Genomic DNA, 12,658 nt, shown 5'->3' with positions numbered 1-12,658 from the left:
GTCTGTATTTCTGAGTATTGTTACCCCAGCTATCACCCATACGGAAGGGTCTTTTCCTGTAGGAACTGACAGCAAAATATGTGAGGACACTTTGTCCAAGGCAAGTTTCATGTCATAGAAGAAGCACTAGATTAGGAGTCAAGAGGCCCTGAATCCTCTTCCCAGCCCTGATAATGACTAGATGTCTGGCCTTTGTCAAGTTACGTAGGAAAAAACATTCAGATCTGTGAGTGCCTTAAGTTAGTCACATGCAAGCACCTAAATCGGTGGCTGATTTTATTAGTATTTTATATTTGTTATTTGTGGGGCGGTATCCCCTATTTTCAGAGGTGCTGCGCTGTGACGGCAGCTGTGGGTGCTCAACAACTCTAAAACTCAAGCCACTTATGTAGGTGCCTAAATACGTGACCTTTAACTACTTTGCCTCAAGTCTTCCCAACTACAAATAACACTTAAAGAGCCTATCGCCCAGGTTTAGTTAGATAATATTTGGACTGGACAGCACTTGAAACATGGAAAGCAATGTATATATGCTAAATAATCAAAGCCAGTGTCACCAGGTGATGCTGGTACAGGATAGGCTCCCAAGGTCTTAGTGTGTAAGCAAATGTTCAGGCTTGAGAAAACATGTTATTTGTTGTTGTTAGCTTTTATTACTCAAAGTTGTGTGTATAAGGGCTGGCCCTTGGAGGATCTTGGAGGTCAGTGACCTCGCCTCCATCCCACACACCTCCATCACCTCTCAGCTGGACCAAAGCAACGCAACATACCTGGGCATGACACCTTCAGTGCTTACTTCAACTAGTACAGAATTCTACAGCATGCCTGCTGAGCAACACATGATACCACAATCACATCAAACCTCCGCTCTCTGTAGAGGCTTCCCATAGAATATCGAATCAAGTTCAAGGTTTCAGTCCCTGTTTTTCAAAACACTAAATTGCCTGGACCCAGGGTATCTAAATGTCCACGTAGAGCTCTAGGATGAAGACCGTGGTCGACAATTCTGTTACTCTGGTGCAATGGAATTCGACCATGAGGGTGAAGCTCATCTGTGTGGCAGACAGAACTTTCTCAGGGGCCAGTCTGAGACTGTGGCATGAACTCCCCCAGGAACTAAGGGCCATTGCAAACCTTCCCACGTTCTGCTCCAGATGCACTTCTTGGGCTGCCTTCTCTCATATGCCTTCTCACAGAGCAACATGTACATTAAAGAACAAAACTCAGAAAAAAAAACCCTATCAAAACAAAACACGCCATTGGGCACACAATTTTCCCTTAGGGGAGAGGATGAAAGAACAAACCACGCATGACAGATGTTAATCACTTAATGCTCTCCCAGAAGGTGTTCACACACTTCAGTGATGAGTGCAGTATAAGAACCTCAATAGAACAGAATAGAATAGAGCTCTGCGAACAGCAGGAGAGTTTGCTCTTTTTACCTTGGTCTCTGATTGGAATCAATTCTTGAGGCAGAGTTGCTCCCTGGGAACTGGGCATCAGTGCTGGGCTGAGATTCCTGAAATAAGGGGTTGTCCAGCTTGCTGTTTGGCTTTTCTGCTCCAGGTGTATCTGTGTAAATAAAACAAGTTATACTTAGAACAGACTCACACTCCATGCCACAGATTTCTCCTTCACTGGGATCCTGACCTACAAAACCTCAAAATTTGCTACCACTCAGCAGGGGGCCGTTACTCATGTCAGAACTTTCAGTTCTTTGAGGTACTGTTGCTGGATCTAATCTGGATGGAATAAATCTGTTCTGGCTGACTGTTACTGTTCTTCAAAAGGATCTTCAATTCTGGAAGGCGGTTACAGAGAAAGAAGAATTCTGGGAGATGGTAATAGAGGGGAGAATTAACTATTGAGTTGCTGGTCTGACAGAGAGAGGGGATATTGGGTCAGAGAGAACCAACTTCCCTGAAACTGTACTGGCCGAATTGAGGGCAGAATTGTCACCTTGGGGTTTGCATGGCTCAACACTCTCGACGGGGGCCAGATTTTCAAAATAGCTCAGCTCTCATTTAGGCATCTCAGCATGGACCAGATTTTCAAAGGTGCTCAAGTTCCTGATGTGACCCTTATGACTAGACTTTCAAAAGAATTCAATATGCAGTATACTGTGTTCTTTTGAAAGCCTGGCCACTTACTTTTGTGCCTAAATAGGAACTGAGCGCTTTTAAAATCTGACCCCAATTGTGGGTGCTGGGCTTTTTGAATTTCTGGGTCCAAGAGGGCAAGAGCAGTTTAACCCTTAAACAGGACATATATGAAATTATCTCAGATATTGTAGGTGGGGCTCAGATCCTGAAAGGTATTTAGGTACTTAACTCCCATTGAAATCTGGTAACTGAAGCATATGAACAGAATTGCCACAGTGCCTTTTATTGAGACAGAAGCTGTGCATCCAATCTTGCTCCCACTGAAATCAATCGGAGTTTTGCCATTTTCTTTAATTGGAGCAGAGAAAGTTGCTGGTTTCATGCACATTGGTTTACGCACACGCAAGCCATTTGTTCGTTGTAAAAGAGAGTACCCCCAAGAGCTACCTACTGGAACTCAGTGTATTTTCCAAAATAAGACCAGTTATACTCATTTAAATTAAAATCTTTGTCAAGAGAATCTGTTGTCTTTTTGCTATTTTCTGTTGGTATGTTACATTACATTATGTTACATTACATCTATGCCTGTGAAGACACTGAATGTTAATGCCTCGCATTCTGGTAAAATATATTGAGTATGCTGTTCCATTTTGACCTTTTCAGTACATTGTATTTTGATTAACTGACCACCCTACTCCTTCCCCGCAGGTCTGTGCGGCTACAAACAGATGAAGAGATGGAAGAGTGAACCAATCAAATTTCTGATCATTTAAAAGGTTAAAGGTAACTAAAGTTAACTAAAGTTAAAGTATAACTAAAACAACTAACGGAAAAGATGAGGCATTCAAACCTTGACACAGTCTCCGAGGTGAGAATGGGAGAAATCAGAACCAAAAATACCTGTTCTCATCACAAGTTTTTCCTAGAGTTTTTCCAAATTGTGTTTTTTATTATTCCTTTCTCCTTATAACCCCGCAGGTGCTCTTTCCTGAGTGCCAGTTAATTCAAGTCACAAATGTCTGCCCTGAATTCTTGCAGTTAATTAGCACCACAGGTTACCAACAGGAAGCTAGTACCCATGGGCACTTCAGATAATTGTGTTTCAATATTGGCACATCTCTGCTTTCCCCAAAAGGTCACTTCCGTTTCTACTCTCCATGTTCTCCCTCTCTCTTTCTGTAAATGAATGAAAAATCACTGTCGTTATTATGAATGTTCTAAACAGTCAGCAAAGGGCCTGAGGCATTGCAGTACAGGCACATGAGCAATGCAAACACTTTAGTAGTTTGCAGTATTATTTTTCTGTAATCCTTGGCGTCACAAAAACCCCTCCTGCATACGCCAGTTAATGAGAAAAACTGAAGTCTAGTTAAATGCCCGTGTACCTGAATTTATTTCAAAAGACAAGCAGATGGAGCAAATACATAATTACAGTGCAGCAAAGCTGTTTGTCACTTTAACAAGCACTTGGAAATTGAGTGAAGCTGTATTTAACAGTGCGCAAATTTCAAGTTTGCTTTACCTACTGTACAAAGTATTGTAAAGGGTATCTGTTCATTTAATTGTGTGATGAATAGCTTCCAGAGGCAGAGTAGCTATTACACATGCAGGATCATGGTGAAACTTTTGCCTTTTTTTTTTTTTTGCCTGTATAGCTATTGCTTTATTACGAACTTCTGCACATTTGATGGTGCCATTTGGGGCCAGATTTTTTTAGGTCTATATGTGCACATCATTTGCTCTCACGATCAATGCAAGTGTATGTAAAATCATAGTAATTAAAAGTCCACGGGTAGGCGTCTGACTGGTCACTGGCGTATGCAATTCCTGTGTTAGTGCACAATTGTAGCAACTGCATGGACAAATTAGGCACATGTATTTTTGCATTCACAGTTCTAAAAAACTGGCCTTTGATGTGGTAAAATGATGGTGTGAGGAATAATCTCACAAATCGCAGTAGCAAGAGCTGTGCTCTGAGTTATTCTCTTTCATTATTGAATTATTGCCATTCAGATTATTTTAGATTGTTAAAGCCGAAAAGCTGGGTGAAATGTTGCAGAAAGAGAGCTGCTGGGTAATGCAATGTGGTACATGAAAATAGTACTGCAGTTTAAATCCAGAGAGGTAATTTCTTAATCAATGATGACTGCAGAAGTGATGGTTCACTGTGGCCATTTAAAAAAAACAACCCTGCCCCCCCCCCCATCTCAGTGAAAGATAATATAGCCATACTGCAATTCCCAGGTGCTTTCAAGAAAATCAATACTCACTTCATATTGTACAAAATGTTTTGTAACCGTTATTCAAAGTACAGGCATGTCATAAATTTAATGTTTTGGCCATAGCGATGACCTTCACCAGGGGTATACAGTACATGCAGCACAGCGGTCGGCAGCACACTGCATAAGCCATCTCCAGACTCGCTGCCTAATTAAAGCCGAGCCCTCCTGATGTCACGGTGAGCTGAACAGTATGTATGGCACATGGTGGGTCACTCTTTGGCAATACATAGCAGTGAAGTTGCCAGGTCACGTTAGAAAGCAGGCATGCATGAATGAAGGACAGATCCTGCTAGCAAGTAACCTGTTGTTCGGCTTGTCATTGGGAGCCAACAGACCAATAAACTACAGCAAGTGTGAGGAATGCGGCAAAGGCTTAGTACCTTCAGCCACCTGAGAAGAGCAACAATTGTCTACTAATGCATGCCTTGCAGTGACTTACTGCTCTAGACGACGGCTTCTTTAGTTCACAGGGCAATTTCTTAAATTCAAAAGACTGTTTCAAAAGGTTTTGTGCCATGTATCCTTCCACTATCCTGGGAGAAAAGGGCATAAACACCATAGCTCAACTGTTTTGAATATACTGATTCTTTGTTAATTTTGTTCAAACAGTTTTCCCTTCATTTTTGACATGCACACAGCCAAAAGGCTTCACATTGTGAAGAGTCACCAACAAGGGTTGGATGTAGTTCTCTGCGTACCAGCACCATACCTGAGCTGTCGCAAAGAGTCATCGCAGGGCAATGGTAGCTGTACCCTTCCCCTGTACTTGCCTCTTCTGCACCCACAGTGTTGGCAGACTCTGGAGGGAAGGGTAGGGCTGTCAACAAACAAGTCACTCCCTCAATAACCAGCCTTCACCTGGCCCTAGAGAGAACACTTCTGTGCTAGGAGAAGTTCAGGCAAAATGGATTCACACCAGAGAATGAAAGGCTCTTTGTCCCATTCCCAAAGCATTTAATCTAAAAAAAAAAACAATAGACAAATAACCCTACTAATGTGGTGAGTAAAATTACCCTGCAGTAGCATAACTAGGCTGTGCCATAAGTGACAAAATCCATGTGAATTACTAGTAGTAAGTTTGTCTTCTGTGGTTCAGAAGTGAGAGGAGGAGCTCAAATTCATTGTATTTGGAGATTGGCCTGAACAGGCAGGCAGAGCTGCAACGTTCCAACACTCTTGTACACCCAGCTGTGTGGTTTTGCTGTGGACCCAGTGCTTAATTTGTGCCAAGGCTAGCCAGGGCTGAGCCCGGGCACCTCTAGACTCGGCAGTACATAGCCCCAGCACCTCTGGGCTTGCTGCATCAGTTATGAAAGTTAAAAAAAATTGCTTGCACCACAGCACCTCTTTCATTACAAATTAAGCACAGCTCCACAGTGTGGACCATTCTTCAGCTAAAATCCAGCCAGCCAAAAAGTATAGACCTGGATCCTACCGCCACTAAAGTTTGGGGGGGGGGTAGTTTTTTGCTAGCTGTGGTGTCCCTTTCACTAGTGAACCAGCAAGGGCTCAACAGTTACCAACTGACATTGGGAGACAGGCCAGTCCTCGCTTACAGACAGCACCCCAAGCTGAAGCAAATACTCACCAGCAACCACACACCACACGACAAAAACACTAACCCAGGAACCTATCTTTCCAACAAAGCCCGTTGCCAACTCTGTCCACATATCTATTCAGGGGACACCATCATAATCACATCAGCCACACCATCAGAGGCTCGTTCACCTGCACATCTACCAATGTGATATATGCCATCATGTGCCAGCAATGCCCCGCTGCCATGTACATTGGCCAAACCGGACAGTCTCTATGTAAAAGAATAAATGGACACAAATCAGACGTCAAGAATTATAATATTCAAAAACCAGTTGGAGAACACTTCAATCTCCCTGGTCACTCGATTACAGACCTAAAAGTCGCAATATTACAACAAAAAAACTTCAAAAACAGTCTCCAACAAGAGACTGCTGAATTGGAATTAATTTGCAAACTGGACACCATTAAATTCAACTTGAATAAAGACTGGGAGTGGATGGGTCATTACACAAAGTAAAACTATTTCCTCATGCTTATCCCCCCTCCCCCCCCCCCACTGTTACTCACACGCTCTTGTCAACTGTTGGAAATGGGCCATCCTCATTATCACTACAAAAGCTTTTTTTCTCCTGCTGATAATAGCTCATCTTAATTGATCACTCTCGTCATAATGTGTATGGCAACACGCATTTTTTCATGTTCTCTGTGTGTGTATATATATATATATATATATATATCTTCCGACTGTATTTTCCACTGAATCCATCTGATGAAGTAGGTTTTAGCCCACAAAAGCTTATGCTCAAATAAATTTGTTAGTCTCTAAGGTGCCACAAGTCCTCCTCATTCTCTTTCCACTGACATTCATTATCTGTTGTTTTTTTTAATAGCATGACAACCATTGTAGTATCTAAGTGCTGAAATATGACCTGTGAAGCACTCAGTCACTTCTGGGGGGTTTTTAATTTACAATAATTTAGTATGTTTAATATTTTTGCTTTTGTTATTTTACATCCTTTGTAATACTAATGTGTGTGCGCTCGCTCTCTCTCTCTCTCTCTCTCTCTCTCTCTATATATATATATATAATATAGGCAGGTGCAGGTGTGTGGGCGCACATATATGTATATACGCACACATTTTTCATGTGATATTTTTATACTATCAAAATCTTGTAAAGCTGGACTCCAGGTGTATATTTTGTTTCCTTCTGCCTCCTGAAATTGGTTCAAATGAATGTGTCTGTGATGGTTGCCTTGGAAACCAACAGAAGTTATTTTGATTGGCTGGGGTGGAGTTACATACACTGCCGACTTCGGGGGGGGGCGGGTGGAATACAAATGTTACTGCTGAAAAGATGAAAGGCTTTCCTCTGCATAAGGAGAAAGAACGTTGTTCACAGATAGATAGAAACAACTAAGCCTGACTTGCAGCAGTCGTTCTTCAGAAGTCAAGGGGGGGCAGAGCAGATTTGCTGATGATAAAGGTGTGTCCAACTTCCTATAAAAGGCATTTTTGTGTCACTAGGTGTAGCAGGGTGGTGGTCATTAATTTAACCCTTCGCTCTTCACAGCCCCATTACTTTTTCCTACTTTTAGGACAGCTGGCAATGGTACAGAAAATTCTGCCCTTGCTTTAACCACCAAGTGATCCACTAAATCATTTCTATTTAATTTGCTCTATCTACCCAAGATGTTTTTAATGAATCCATCAACATAGTATCTCGGCATGTCTGGCTTCAATGGGGCTCCTTGGGGCAGACGAGGGCACAATTTGTCCCTGGATTTCTAATACATTCACAGAAGCTCTTCTCAGAAATGTAGGTTTCCTTTCCTTTCTCGCATCATTTGGCACAAGAGGTTTATTGGCTTTAGTCAAAGTCCTGTTCATCATAAACTCTCCTGTTAGGAAGGCTTTGTGTTGTGACACAGAGTCTAATGAAAGGCCTCTATACCTTTTGGAGGCAGGGTGCTCGCATGTCTCTGCTCCGCAATCCCAAATGGATACAGACAGCAGAAGGAGGAGTCTTATATTCTCAGATCTTTTAAAAAGCAAGACCCTGCTATAGTACGGTGGACAATAGCACTGTAGTAATTTCAAGAGGAAAATTCAAGTGGAAATATCAAAGGTCTTAGATGGAATTGTGGTGGCAAGAATTGATTTTAAGCCAATATTGCTCACTGTAACTAATTGTAACCAATTACTGTTGTGTGTACATATATATGTATCTTTAGCTGAATACAGCTAGCTCTCTGGATGCCTATATATTGAGACCTATATATTACAAATGCTAGTGTTAGGATCATTTTATTTTAATTATCAGCACAGCTGTGTTAATTTCAGGCTCTGTTAGAAACACAAGAAATTAAGAGTTGCTGCATAGTAAAGGACATTAATGGGTCAGGGAAGATATTATATTTTTAATGCTTCTAGAAGAGTTTTGCAAGCAAAGACGAGTAACCAGACATGATCTATTTAAAGAAACGTATTTGACAATATCCCTTTAAAATTTGCATACATTTTTGCTAGGACTTTTGTAGGGTATTTGAAATTATGTTCATACCCTTTTCAGGGGCAGGGAAGGGAGGAAATATAAAAATATTTGAAAATCCAACTTTCAAATGCTTTTAAATCCTTTTCAAACACTATGTCTGAAGGCCTGTAGTCAGCACAGTCATTGCCTCAAGAGCTCTTTTTGTCAGTTCACACCAGTATTCAAAATCCATTTAAAGCTATAAAAAAACCAGCAGATTTTTTTCATGAACCCTGATTTATTTAATATTAAATCTAAGTCTAGTATGGAAGAGAAGCTAAATCAAAAATTGCACTAGAAGTAGCAGCCACGCTAATATCCTGCTTTGACAGGTTAAATAGTAATAATTACATTTTTGTAGCATACCTTCCAAACTCCGTGTAGCTGGAGTTCCTTAAGAAATGCAATTGCACGTGGGTGCTACAACAGCAAAATAGGGCATTTTATGGTCATGGCTAACAATGGAGATGAGAAAGCAGACCGAGATATAACCAAACCATATTTTTTTAGCACAGTAGCAGTAAAAATGGAAGTCATGTCCAAGGTCACACTATTGGCCAGCTCTGGGCCTGAACCTGTGATTCACTGAATTCCTTCAACTCCCAGTGAAGTCAAGTCTTTTTTATGTATTCTAGTCAAGGTAATTCTGCAGTGCATATTGTGTAAGGCATAGATCATGCAAGGTGCTGAACAACTGGAGTGGCGGAGCGTCCTCCACTCCCACTGAGATTTGAGGGCACTTGCGCAACATCTTGCAGAGTTGACTTCCAAGTGCATTTGGTAGCAAAGGAACTAGCTAGGGTGTTGTGAGGGTAGAATTTGCCCCCCTGGTTTTTGGATACCTTGATATAGCCTCTTTCTACAAACCATGAAGTCAGATCTGATTGCGCGGTAGGATGGAACCTAAAGTGTGGCTTCTTATGTCCTTTCAATGGCGTTGTTCCCAATCATATAATCTCAGAAATAAACTGGTTGGTGAAGGATGCCAATACAAGAGTAAGGCTTTCCTCTTTACAGCAAGAAATTCTTATCCCTGGAACTCAGAGGCAAGGCTAATTGATTTAACTGGATGCCCTGTGCTCTTTAATAAAACTACAGTACAATGACAGCAGAGGGTAAGGGCACTGAATAAAGTAATTAGCAGCTCCATGAGCCAAGCCACCCAATAGATTTAACTGAAGATGCAAATTCCTCTTTGCAAAATTACGATGCCACCAAGTAACAATTTCTTATCCTGGTTTTCTTCAGCTTGGCAAATAGCAGTTCGCTTTAAGGATAGTTAGACTCACCAGTCCTATGCCTTACTATCGTTGGAGAGCAGAGCTGAGATCTCAAAAGTGAATTAGTTTTATGTCTGAACTACAGATGTGATTGCTATTGCGTTCACTGACCGTGACTAGCTCCACACTGAGTGTCTGGCCCACAGTGATCTTTATACAGAGAGGCTATTCCTGGGTAACAGAAACAATATTAATGCAACCAGTCACAAATCAGCAGCTCTGTTCCTCTTCCGGATTTCATGTTTCAAACAGCAAACCATAGAATAAACACAATTTGTGAATTAGAAAATTGCAGCCATCTTGGAGATATTCGATTAACAGAGGGGGGAAAAGAGGCTACATTCATTGAATGATTTTAGGAAGCAGTTGCTCTTCTCCATTCAGTAGTTTCCCGGTTTGTGGGAGCAGGATTATTTGTGAGGAAGAGTATGCATCTATGATTGTTAAAATGTCGGTGACCCCTGCCCCCAGGCCCGCCTTAGAAATAGACGTAAAACAGAATCTGTCTAACCTCCCCGTGAGCCTCCCAATGTGCTGTTAAGTCCCTAGCGCTGAATTCAACAGTGCACCTTGGTCCTATGTAGCTCAGTCATCACCCACATGATCAAGAAATACTCAGGCTCTTTAGGACTGAACCTGTCAGTTAAAATCAGAATCATGGGAACGGGGCAGAACAGGAGCAGAAATAATGTTATAGTTATTGGGACAAATTCAGGCCCGGTGCTAAAGTGGTTGCATAATTAACACCATAAACGTGTTATTGTGGACTCAAGTCCCAGCTGATGCCTCCCCTTGCACAGCTCTTGGTGCAGCTCTGGTGTTCTGTGCATGATACTGCTAGGGGGAGGCTGGGTTAGGAAACGTATGTGTCAAAATGCAGTGCCCGCGTCCCTGACACCAAGCCTGGCCCGAGACCACCTCCTCAGCTCTTCCCGCAGAGAGTGTACAATTATGGACTTAAAGGTGGGAGTTTTTTTAAAAAAACGTAGCTCAGCATTGGCCTGCCTCTGCTACTGTTGACTTCAACGGGTATTATTCTGCTGGTGCAACTTGCAGGAGAGTTAGACCAGAACTAAACACCCCACCCTGAGAGGTTTTGGAGAACCAGCGGGGGAGCACTTCAGAAAAGGCTCTCTAATGAATAAATTGGTGATTGCAGAATAATGTTCAAAATAGCACATCTAGTGAATCAAATTTTAAAATTAGGTGGTAGACTATGAAAATAGTTTTATTTTCTTTGCTTTGGGATTCTGCTTCTCTATTTTATCTGCCAACTTTATAATTAAATTTCTAAGTAAATGTACCCAAGAAGATGCATTCATTCTAAAATCTATGCCTGCTGATTCAGTGAAGTGTCATTTTTTCCCCATACCAGCATCAGTTGAAGTGATGGGGGCTTTAAAGTAACAGGGAGCATTGCATTTTTATTCCCAAAGAGAGAGAATGAGAAAACTGGCATCTACTGACAGTTTGGTGATCATCACTGTCTAAACTCATCTGTGGGACAGGATTATAGGAGAGATGCGGCAAGACCAAGGATTTTACAGGAACTTTGGCTAATGTTACACTGAGTTTTAGCAGAAATCATTTACTGAAAATTCCCATTTACTCTCTTAGGTGCTGTAATGCAAGGAAGTACATTTGAAACTTCATGTCCCTTCTCACAAAGATCTTTTCTCTTCACCAACAAAGCCCTTTCACTTTGACTCACAGGGCATTCGAAATGTCTGCTTCACTCAGTGAGAAAAGTGCTCATGTGTGTATCAAGGAAAGGAAGGTAAGACAGCATGAAGAAAATAGTGGGGAAAGAGGGAAGGGGTACAGGAAAGGAGAAAGGATTATGAGTGAAAGAGAAGTGTCCCAGGCTGTTTGGCTCTTTCAGGAGAGTCAGGCTCAGTCTGGTGACATGGCAACTATCCCTCAGCAGACCCTAATTGGGTGGCTTAATTGCAATTATTGGACACAGCTGGGCCAGGGTCAGGAAGGCCCTCAAAGCAGAGGAGGCCAGGAGAGAAGAATCTGGGAGTTCTTCTCTCAAGCAAGGGCTTGATAGGAACCAGGTGGAAGGAAAACTGGGCAAAGCCCCAACGGAGGAATTAGCCACTGTGCTGGGCCTCAAAATAGAGGCAAGACTCCAGCGGAGTGGAGGAGGAAGGAAGCACAGGGGAACCTTAAGAGGCAAGAAAATTCCTGCCTGAGGAGGGCAGCAGCCGTTTGTTTATATTTTCATTTGGGATTTGTTGGGGGACTGTGAGTAGTAGCCCTGCGATCCCCTGTCCTGAAAGAAGGATGAACTTTGAGAGGCATGGGAAGTCCGAGAGGTTGTGGAGCCTGAGAAGAATACAGATACACAGTGGGCCCAGGAAGGTGCTGTGGCAAAGGCCTGTAAACAAGCTGAGGTAGGAAGAAGCCCATAGAGGTAGCAGGTGGCCAGACTAGACAGATCTTGTCTGTTTACTGCAGGAGCCCTTGGCTGGAACCCAAAGATGAGGGAAGGCCTGAGTTCCTCTACTGGCCATGAAAGGTAGTGCAAAGTCCCCAGAGACCAGGGCGTGGAAGGACTAATGAGTCCGGCCTCAAGCCAAAGACTTGACTTGAGGGTGTGGGACTATTGTTTGTTGGATTTTCTGTTACCCTGGAAGGGATGGGACTAAAAGAGACCTGGTTGGAGGGAAAAGTCATGAGAAGAAGCAGGCTACTGCAGGACCAGAGTGTGTGTCAGTAAGGTGTGCCAGACAAGGAGAGCGTGCTATGCCATGAGGGAGCATGCCAAAGGTGAGTCCATGCTTCTATGTGCGGGGGGAAAATGAGGAGGGAGGGCAATATGACATAATGCAGTGCCTTCTATTTCTCAACTTATTTCCTTCTCCCCCCACTCCCCAACTTCCCTTGTTGTTGCCTTCCCCTCTGTTCTGTCTGTCT

General features: G+C 42.5%; 1 long non-coding RNA gene across 6 annotated transcripts in view; it reads left to right on the top strand.

Annotated features, from left to right (window-relative positions):
* Positions 1-12,658, top strand: part of LOC140915598 (uncharacterized) — a 66,307-nt gene that overhangs the window by 35,386 nt on the left and 18,263 nt on the right. For 5 of the 6 annotated variants that reach the window (XR_013636143.1, XR_013636140.1, XR_013636141.1 and 2 more), the window contains 4 exons: positions 2,811-2,885; positions 4,448-4,560; positions 11,354-11,513; positions 12,200-12,511. This is a non-coding gene — a long non-coding RNA (uncharacterized LOC140915598). The remainder of the gene's footprint in view (positions 1-2,810; positions 2,886-4,447; positions 4,561-11,353; positions 11,514-12,199; positions 12,512-12,658) is intronic. The other variant, XR_013636142.1, reaches the window with a different exon arrangement.

Source organism: Lepidochelys kempii, chromosome 8 (genome assembly GCF_965140285.1).
Source record: "Lepidochelys kempii isolate rLepKem1 chromosome 8, rLepKem1.hap1, whole genome shotgun sequence".
Taxonomy (NCBI): domain Eukaryota; kingdom Metazoa; phylum Chordata; order Testudines; family Cheloniidae; genus Lepidochelys; species Lepidochelys kempii.
Note: the sequence above shows the minus strand (reverse complement) of the source record. Positions and strands in the feature narration are given on the sequence as shown.